This window comes from Aedes aegypti, unplaced genomic scaffold, assembly GCF_002204515.2.
Source record: "Aedes aegypti strain LVP_AGWG unplaced genomic scaffold, AaegL5.0 Primary Assembly AGWG_AaegL5_hic_scaff_571_PBJ_arrow, whole genome shotgun sequence".
Lineage (NCBI taxonomy): Eukaryota > Metazoa > Arthropoda > Insecta > Diptera > Culicidae > Aedes > Aedes aegypti.
In genome coordinates this window covers 53,286-64,388 of record NW_018736249.1, presented here as the reverse complement: position 1 = coordinate 64,388, position 11,103 = coordinate 53,286, and the positions used below count along the sequence as shown (strand labels likewise).

At 41.6% G+C, this 11,103-nt stretch overlaps 1 pseudogene; it reads right to left on the bottom strand.

Moving 5' to 3' along the window:
• Window positions 1-1,185: 1,185 nt before the first annotated feature.
• LOC110681213 lies at window positions 1,186-2,830 on the bottom strand (annotated as a pseudogene).
• Between the last annotated feature and the right edge of the window lie 8,273 nt (window positions 2,831-11,103).

Genomic DNA, 11,103 nt, shown 5'->3' with positions numbered 1-11,103 from the left:
GGCCCTCAAGCAATCACAAACCATGTGAACTTCTCGTTACAAACATTAACAACATACATTAATTGCGCTTCTTGAATTTAGGCGGTTTGAATGAAGTTCAATCGTGCTTAGTACCTCCACTATTGGTACATCTAACCTAATTAAATCAGAAACGCATTTTTTGTGGGGATGCCTAAAATGAAAAAAATAAGGTTTTGAAAAATACAAAAAATACTGCAAAATAAATCCAGTGAAAGTTTATGACATTTCATTCAACAATCGAAAAGCATTACCAAGCCTAAACTATAAAATAGATAGGCAAGTTTAATCATCCCCCGCAGTTTTATAGCTAGCGTAAAAAGCTGGACTAGGTCAAAGTAAGCTAACGCATTATTAAAGAACTGAATTTAGCCTGTATGGGTATCTGGTTATTCTTCAATCCCTGTAAATTAGCCTGAATTAACCAGCTCGAATGAAGCATAGCATAACTTCGTAAGTCATTAGTCTATTCTAGTATCAAAGCGCTGGGTGCTGTTTATCATTAATTCTTGAGCGAAAAATTCAGCACAAAGAATGTTTGGAATAGTATGTATAGTAAGTATAAATAGTGAAATGTAAGTCATGCCGTCACACAAACTTTATATTACTGAGCTATCTCAAGGGTGGTAAAGCATTCAACATGGGCCCCAATAGCCATTGCAGAACTCCGTTAAGCTATTCAAGCATGACCGTACTGAAAGTCATAAGTTTGAATTCGGTCAAAAGACGTTTTATCGTTTCTCGCAAAATATTTTCCAAACTGAGACGGGAATCGAATACAAACTCCTTAGTCCAAAATGTTTGACGATACTAACCGGCACGGCCTTTGACTATCATTAGTCATCTCATGTCACTCGAGGTGCAAAGCGACTCATCTCATCTTCCCCGAGTCGCATGATAATCCTGAACATCCATAAGAAGTCAAAACGTTTCATAAGTCGGTGCTTTGAGAAGATCATCGACTTCATGGAAACATTGGGTCATGTAGCAGAAATGCTTTAGAATGCTGTTTGAGAGGACCTTCACAGCCTATCATTTATAATTTTTGTTTTTAGTATGGTTCCAAGAATCGATATCGAATCATGGGAACATTGACTCATGGTGGTAATCACTGTATATCTATATCGGCTCTATAAGACGTTTATCTGTATTTACAAAATAGCACACTCACTGTTGGCCTTGGTCAAGTCCTTTCTGCGCCAGATCACGCTCACGCAAGACTGCATCCACTTGCTTCTTGGACAAATCAAAAGCTCTTTTGGTTGCATCACGCTCCTTTTCAAATGTTACAATAACATTCCTAAAAATGAATCATCAATATCTTCATCAGTTGTTTGAATTACTTTATATAACTTTACTCACTTTAATTTAGCTACCTCGTGCTCAAATGTGCTCTTAGCTGTCTCTATTGCAATAATCTTCTTTTGTAGCAACTCCTTGCTCTTAGATAGTTTTGCGTTTTCCAACGAAATTTGTTATTTTCGTCTTCTTTCAGTTTTAAAATGTTTTACTTTAGTGTTCAGTTCATTTGTGACCTTCTCTTTGAGCTGTACCATGTTCTCAAAATCTCCTTGAGCTTTGGCTAGCTTTACCTGTAGTAGGTTGTTACTCGTGGTCAAGCGTTCAAGAGTCGTTCGAATGGCCAGCCATCTGCATGTTTTGTTGAACTGTAGTCTTGTGGCTTGCTTCGGATAATTGTTTAAAATGCAATGCTTCATCTGTTTTCTGCGCCAGCCTCAGCAACAACTTCAGAATGGCTGAACTTGTAAGTTTTCCAGCATTCGCTTGTCCCGAAAGGCGTCGTTAGAAGTTTCGTCCAAGACTTTGTAAAGCTCTTTGACCTTATTTTCGGCATCGTTACATTTGTGATCCCAACTCTTCCGTGTACACTCGCTGCGTATTAAGCCGACGATTAAGCTCCTCAACCTCAACGAACAGAACGAATCTCGTTCTCGTAATATATTCTCTTTATGTTGCCCATTGCAGCTCCTACATCAATCATCCTTGTCACCATGCCTATCCGAAGATTCCGCTGATATCTTTTCTAACTTCTCGCGCATTTGATTCATCGCTTCTTGGGCCGTCTGTTTCTCGAGCTTGTGGCAGCATCTGCTCTTCTCCAAGCATCTTCAATCTCCGATCGAAACGCCCTGGATTTGTTCCTGATCCTTTTGAGATATAGCCAACGCTTGAGCAATACGCCCTGCAGCTGCCGCAACCTCATCCTGCATCTTTTCGATTTTGTCCTGCTCGTCCAACAACTGCTGCCGCAACTGTTGGCTTGTGGAGCAACAACTTCTGGAAATCCTCTGCCAAAGCATATTGCTGATTTCCCTGCAAGTCTTTCACGGTTCTAAAATAAAATAGACCAGTTACCTCAATTGAAGCTCAACCCAGAATTTTATTAAGGCCAACTACAAACCCACCAGATTGGCTTTCGAGCACATCTCATCGAAGAATTCATCGGAAATTTCTTTCGGAATGAGGTCATCCTCGAACGTCGATTCTGGCGCCTGGGAGTCTTCCCCACTTTCTTCAACTATTTGATCCATGCTTTAACAGGCTGCAAATCTTAAGTCACTCAAAATTTAAATTTTCGAAGCAGCTACTAATAGCTGATGCAACGCAAAAAATATGGCCTTATTTTTTCTACCAAACAAATGGGTGCGTGATTCCAGGGTAACGTATCGTGCTACGCGACGGAATTGAAACTCCGGCTGTGAAATTGCGAAACAACCACGTGTCGACCGATAACAAAAAGCGCAACAAGTGGAAAGGGCCACAAGAATGAATTGGGCTCGTTATTCTTTACTTTCACAACGTTTAGTTGAAAACTAAGCTCCGACCTACTTTGATGGGCCATTGATGACGATAGTGATAATGTGAAAACATAGACACAGCCAGAGACGTATGTATCTATCGCAAAATAAATGGGGCACAACAGGTAAATGAGCAATACTTAACCCACCGTCGGGTCGCCCTAGGTGTACTGAGTACACGCACTTTGCGAAAAGTCGAAAAACACGTTGAAATCCCTTCAAATTGATCCGGCTGTTGGTCCTATTCCAAGATCTACTCTTCTTCTTGCTTGCAGAGAAGAAATTTTTCGAAAAAATCAACGAAAAGTATTCGAAACATCGTGTTTTAACCTAAGTTTAAGGCGTGTACTCAGTACACCAGTGCGACCGCTCGTGTATTTTTTTTACCGGGCCCGTCACACGAGCGCGTCGCATCGTGTACTGAGTACACGCGGAGCAATTTTGATAGTAAATTCCAAAGCTAGGCAAGATAGAATATGGATGTCTTCGGCAAATTTCTTCAGTAACAACGGTACCAATTGGTCAGTGGACAAAAATCACCTTGGAAACATCCTCATCTTCCTGTGGCCATCGGATTGTGCCCCGGGGGAAACCGACATAGTGGACATTTCGCAATGCAACATCTCGAACACAATATCTTCAGGATCTAGATTTTTTAGCAAGATGGGAAGCTTCGGCAAAGTTGTTCAGTAGGTCAAGGGCTAACATGTGATAGGCTGGCTTGTTTCGAAATTCTGCCACCAGATGGTGCTAGTGAGCATTTAATTTTTCAAACACCGATATCTCAAGATCCTGATTACCTAGAAAGATGATGTGATCGACAAAGTTGTTTAGTAGGTCAAGGACTAACATATGATAAGCTACCTAACAAGAAAAACTGCCACAAGATGGCGCTAGTGAACATGCAATATTTTAATCACGAATATCTCAGGATCCCGATTTTTTAGAAAGATGGTGTTTTCGGCAAAGTCGTTCAGTAGTTCAAGGGCTAAAATGTGATGATCTTCTTGATTCGAAATTTTTTCAATAGATGCCGCTAGTGAGCATGATATTTTTCGAACACAGATATCTCAAGGACCAACGTGTTAAGTGTAAAATAAACCTACTCAAAATTCTTCCACATTCAATTCAAATTGCAATGGGCTGCTAGATTTCAAATATTTCCATCAGCTAGGTAAAGAGCTCCAGGTTTATTTTTTTTAAGTACAGAATCTCAAGTTCCCAATTATTCTAAAACTTGACGTCTTCATCAAATTTATTAGGTAAGGAAAGTGCTCACCATGTTATTGGGCAATTATATTTTGAATTATGTAACCCTGCGCCAGCGTGAGCATTTTAATTTTCTGAACATCTTATGATACTGATCATTTGGCCTATTGCTCAATTGTAACCACCATTGACAGTTCTTTGATTTCCAGCACAGACAAAAAGGCGTCACACTCTCATAGGTGTCCATCGATCATTTTTTTAAAGACCGATTCGTTTATATGCAACCAAGCTGGAGGCTGCAGCGCTAGCGTCGTTTTCAGTAATGTTTGACGTTTACACACTACCGGCCGCTGTTGGCTCATCGGTTCAAACAAAGTCATTTTAGCATTGGGCTTACACGTTTCGCGGCAATGATTTTGATCGTCATTTTTTTAAATATAGTCAAACCTGTATTAGTCGATGTTCCATAGTTCGGTATCGACTCATGAAACCATACTTAAACAAAAAATCATAATTACTATAATGCTCCCTTTTATCTGCTTTCTTAAGAATATCTGTCCATGAGTCGATGATCTTTGAGTATCGACTAGAAATTTGACTGTACTTGAAATTCTGTAGTACATTCTGATGGGTTTTCATGCTGAATAGCGCCGTTTCGAATCAAACGGTTTAAACAATTTAGTTGAAGACTTCATTTTCATGATTAAGCAATCACGATCCTTGAAATTTGAGTTGAAAATATAGCATACTCAGTAGCACCATCTAGTGGAAGAATTCCCAAACAAGTGTGGCCCATCACAAGTTTGTACTTGACTTACTAACTTTTGAACCGAGGAGTTTATATTTGGATGTAATCGGGATCCTCAGATATTAGCAATCAAAATATGCATGCTCAATAGCGCCACCAGTTGAACGAGATTTTAAAGCTTGAGGTTCCTTGCATTTAGGCCTTCATCTTAATGAACAACCTTGCCGAAGGGGTAATATTTCTTAGTAATGAAAATATCTCAGGATCATTTTTCTAAGCGATCAGGATCCAAAAATTTCTGCATTCGAAAAATTGCATCTTTAGCGTCGGTTTGTGGAAGAAAAAGTTGTTCAGAAGATCAGGGACAATCATTATTTTACAAAATCTCGAACTTTAAGGATTGAGCAAAGAAAGAATTTGAGCTACTGAACAACTCTACCGAAGACGCCATCTTTCTAAGTGATCAGGCTCCTGAGATATTTGCGAAATAGATGTGTTATGCTCATTAGCGCCGACTGGTGGCAAAATTTTGAATCAGCTAGCTCAAACAATGATATTCCTTGAGTTACCGAACAACTTTGCCGAATACGCCATTTTCCTAAGTGGTCAGCACTTAGGAAAGTTTCATGCTCACCATCGCCGCCTAGTGGCAAAATCCCGAATTTCTTGGCTAAAAGAATGATAGCCCTTGAGCTACTGAACAATTTTGCCAAAGACGTCATCTTTCTAGTGGTCAGACTGCTGGGATATTCGCAAAACCAAGGGTGTTGTACAAAGTACAACGCGCGACTACTCGCGTTACAAAAATTCGCGCGACGACCGAAAGGTTAAGCTACTGGCCAATATTAGCCCACAATATGCGTCGTATTGAAGTGCGCTTTTGGCCCACCCCTTGGTTATGCGACCTTGCCGCGATGGAAGGGCATAATCCATTAGCCCATATGATGGAAACCAAAGGCGTAACCTGTAGTGGTGGTATCACATTTTGGCATTTTTTGCTTGAAGCCGCGTCATTATTTATATGGCATAGACTCAATAATATCTCGGATGGGATCCAACGGACATTCTGCGTCATTAATAGAATTGATGCCCATTTCAAATAACTAATCTATCCGAAGTGAACATTAATACTATTGGTGACGATCAGTTTGCCTTTTGATAACCTGAACGATCCGTAGTAGCGTTGGGCAATTTTGAATCGATGTTCCGAAAATCGATGTTTCCTTTCCGATTAATCGATTTTCTGAATCGATGTATGGAACGGTGTCCAGCCATTTGGCCGAACGCCGTTTGGCCGAATGTCGTTTGGCCGAATGTCGTTTGGCCGAATGTCGTTTGGCCGAACGCCATTTGGCCGAATGCCATTTGGCCGAAAGGGTCATTTGGCCGAATGCCGTTTGGCCGAATCATGAACAAAAAATCAAATTGCTACAACGCTGATGTGTAGGATTCATAAGTGTGACCCAATAACTGATAAGCTAATTAATTTGTTGATTTTTATGATGTGACGGGACGTCACGTTTGTCACTATATAAGAGCTCCAAGAGAATGATAACATCGACCCTTTTATTCAGGACGAAGTTGTGATCTCCACACTTCACGTTAAAACTCTGAGGTGATGATTGATTCGCCACTGGATTACCAATGGTGTAATAAGGTTTCAAGAGTTTTTAATGATTTCATCAGAAATTTTTCCTTCTTTAAACAAAGGCTATTCTTTCTAGTTATACAGGTTCCATTACTATCAGCAATGACTGACCTTATATTTTAATTGGGAATTTTTCCTTCTTTAAATCATCGGCAATTCTTTGTTGTTGTACTGGTGAAATTAATTATTATATGCATTGCACTTATTTTAATTTTCATAAGAGATTTATCCTTTCATGAGGGAAATATTTTTCATAATTAATTTAATTAAAGCTTAAAATACGTTCTTTTCAAAACATATTTTTTTTAGCTCAAGGGTTAACTTACACACTCCGAAAAAATCATGCGATTCTACGTCTTTTGTGCTGGCTGCTTGGTCGTTCATAGAAGTTAATATTCAATGTTATCTTCTTTTCCAAGCAGCCTAGATAGCCGTGTAGTGTCGGTAGTGGTTGTCTCAACTGGCTAAGAATAACACTACGGATTGCCTGATCCTGTAGTAAAAATCTACTAATCAGGTAACCCCAATCCCAAGGTGTGATGCGACCCGTGCTGATGGATGAATGGTTGAGGGGGTTTAAAATATGCTCAATCGCTAACGGAGCCTGGAGAGCACCAGGGCGAACTCTCCAGTATGTAGCTCTTACTGCATTAGGGCGGGGCAATGATGCAGCGGACCGTCTTTCCCCAGCGACTCGTGGGACCAAAAAATGAGTGCAAATAATCAAACCAAAATAAAAGGTGTCGACTGCCTTCCTCAGTTCGAAAAAGGTGACGACTGCCTCTCCCAGTCGGATGAAACGGAAACAGAGAATGCTTTTGGTAAGCTTGGACTGACCGAAGATGAGCTTCTCAGTAGTTCGCATGAAAACATGGAAACCGACCTCCCTCTGACACTCCCGAACGACCCAGGACTCCATCCTTCGGTTGAACCAATGGACGACGAAGAGGATGGAATTACAGTCACAATAAACTTGACAGGATCGCAGCCATCAATCACAGGATCGAACGTCACCTCGGGTCCTATTGATGGGAAGACCGATCAACATCCAACAGATGACGCGAACAAACAAAAACCTACTGGCACCAAAAAGATCACTCGGAGCCAAAGGAAGCAGCTAAAAGCACTCCGACAAAGTGGCTTAAGCCGCCCTGAGGCCCTATCCAGAATCACGGGGGGTGAGGCTATGGTGTCAACTCCTTCGAAACGCACTCGGCAGGACCTTGACAAGTCTACAAATGCTGAAGAAGAACATAAGCAGAAACGGATGAAACAACACCTGAATCCGAGAAAGCGCGTTGGGCAACAGGAAACCAACAGCTCAACAGCCTTGACGATCAACAAACCCCCTCCAGAAGATAAAAAACAGACTAGTCTAAGCTACGGTGAAATTACCAGTCGCAGGAGAGTCGGAATAATCCCAAAAGACTTCCCCACGACCCAACTTTCAACGACTCAGCTGGACGTTCTCCAGGAGGCACTGCTGCTTCGGGTTGAACAACAACGGAACGCGACAATGAAGCCCAAGTTCTCTAACCTTATCTACAAGTCTGGCCATATGGTTCTTATTTGTAAGGATCAGGAGACTGCGGAATGGGTAAAGGAGATAACACCTGCATTAAATCCCCTGGAAGGCGTTGAGTTGGTTGCAATGGATGAGGATAAGATTCAACGTCCAGAACTGATTCGAGCCTTCTTCCCTCAAAGCGCACAATACACCGATGATCGTATCAAAGCTCTCATCGAGAGTCAGAACGATCTGCTAACCAACAACTGGCGTGTCATGCAACGGCTCACTCCTAACAACAAGCATGTGGTGTGGGTCTTTAATGTAGATGGACCGTCCATGGAAAAACTCATTCAATCCAAGTTCATCCTCAACTACCGCTTTGGAGAAATACAGTTGAGGAAAGTAAAGAGCACAACCCCAAACTCCAATGACAATCCAACTGGACAGCCGACCCAAGAGAAATCTGAGGAGGCCTCTAGTAGCATCCCACAACCAACTCCCACCATACAGGCTAGCTTGTCTTCCTCTGATGGAAAAGATGCATATTTGACCTCACTTCCTGGCCCAAGCGGTGTCACCTCAATGGCTCCCAATAAGGGCAGTGGAAATGTCAAAAGTGTAAAATTGACCACAGGGGATAAGCCAGCAGGCCTAGGTAAGGGAAAGGACAAAAACCAAAATCTAAGACATCCCCCAAAATCAAAAGTTGATGATCCGCAACATCCAAAGAAGGACGGCAAACGTCCGGAAAATGCGAAACGCCTCAGCAATGATTAAAATCCTCCAAGTGAATCTCCATCATGCTCAGTGCGCAACAGATGTGCTTTGCAGGAGATTCACAAAAGAACACCTTTCCGTGGCACTGATTCAAGAGCCATGGGTCAACAAAACTCGAATACAAGGTATTCAACTAAACTCGTGTAGGTTGGTATATGATGACAGCCAGCTCTCTCCCAGAGCAGCTATTCTAATACGCAATGATACTAAATGTTTTCCAATTACAGAATTCATCAAAAGGGACATCGTGGCGCTCAGGATGGAGGTTTCTACTGCTAGGGGCAGTACTGAGATCATTATGGTTTCGGCGTATTTCCCTGGCGACGCAGAAGACATTCCTCCTCCAGAGATGGCTGCTCTTGTCTCTTACAGTCAAAAACACAACATCCCCTTCGTCATCGGTTGTGACGCCAATGCTCATCACCTTGTATGGGGAAGTACAAACACAAATATCAGAGGTGAGCATCTTTTGCAGTTTCTTTCCTCCAAAAATATTGACATATGCAATGTCGGTGATAAGCCTACATTTGAAAACATCTTACGACAAGAAGTCCTTGATCTGACTTTATGCAGTCAATCCATCTCGGATAAAATAAAAAACTGGCATGTTTCTAATGAAATATCTATGTCAGACCATAAACATATAGTCTTCGAGTGGGAAGGGGGTCTAATGATTCAAAAGTCGTTTAAAGATCCCAAGAAAACTGATTGGGAAACCTACTCAGCTATTCTCCGTTCTGAAGACTATATAATAGAGCCGAATATTCAGACTATTATACAGTTAGAAGCAGCTTCGGATTCTATTAAAAACAAAATTCTAAATGCTTATCAAGAGAGCTGTCCGATCAAAACAGTTAGTTCGAACAGAGATGTTCCATGGTGGAACTTCAACCTTGATAAACTCAGGGAAACTGCTCGGAAGGAATTCAACCGAGCCAAACGCACTTCTGATTGGAGTCTATACCGAAAGGCTCTGACAGAGTATAACAAAGAAATGAGACGAGCAAAACGGAAATCATGGGTTCTCATGTGTGAAAGCATTGGGAAAACTCCCGTAGCTGCTCGACTTCATAAAACTCTTTCGAAGGATCACTCCAATGGTTTGGGAAGTCTTCAAAGGACTGACGGTTCACTCACTGTGGAACCTCGTGAAACACTGAGTGAAATGCTAAGAGTTCACTTTCCTGATTCAATCCCACAAACGAGTCTAAATGCTGAAGGTGCCAGACTTGACGTCTCAGTTCCACACGGGTTCCTATCAGGGGACTCAGGAGCAAAAAGGGACGCAATAAAGGTTGCCAAAGAAGCTTTTACTCGCGATAGGGTTGTTAGGGCAGTGAGATCTTTCGAGCCATTCAAATCTGCTGGCATGGATGGAATCTTCCCAGCGCTTATCCAAAAGAGGAAGAGACACTGATTCCACACATGGTAGAGATTTTTAAGGCAAGTTTAGTTCTGGGACACATTCCAAATGATTGGCGTCAAGTTCGAGTTGTCTTTATTCCAAAAGCAGGAAAAAAGGACAAAACCAACCCTAAAGCATTCCGACCGATAAGCCTATCCTCGGTAATGCTTAAAATCATGGAGAAGGTATTATGCGAGTATATAGATTCTAAATTTATGAAAACTATGCCTCTTTCTAAATCCCAATTTGCTTATCAAAGCGGAAAATCAACGGTCTCAGCACTGCACACGCTAGTGAACAAGATCGAGAAAATCTTTAATGCAAAAGAAATCGCTCTTATAGCATTTCTTGATATTGAGGGCGCGTTCGATAACGCTTCTTATTCGTCTATAGGTTCGGCAATGTTGAGGAGAAACTTCGACCCATGCATTGCAACCTGGGTACATGCTATGCTAGCAAATCGACAGATCTCATCTGAGCTGAGTGATTCGCGCATTACTGTAATGGCTACAAGGGGATGCCCTCAAGGGGGAGTACTATCTCCCTTATTGTGGTCATTAGTGGTGGACGAACTGCTAGATAGCTTAGAAAGAAGGGGTTTTGAAGTTGTTGGATACGCAGATGACGTAGTCATTATTGTACGAGGCAAATTTGACAGCGTTATTTCATCAAGGATGCAAATTGCTCTCAATCACACACTCTCCTGGTGTCAAAAAGAGAAACTAGGAATAAACCCTTCAAAAACAACAATTGTACCGTTCACAAAAAGACGAAAGGTACAACTCCACCCTCTTTTCTTGAACCAAATACAATTAGTTTACTCAAATGAGGTCAAGTATCTTGGCATCACACTTGACGCAAAACTAAATTGGAACACCCATCTTCAAACAATCATAAATAAAGGTCTCAACTCACTCTGGGTTTGCTCAGAGACCTGTGGTTAAAACATGGGGTCTAAAACCCAGTATG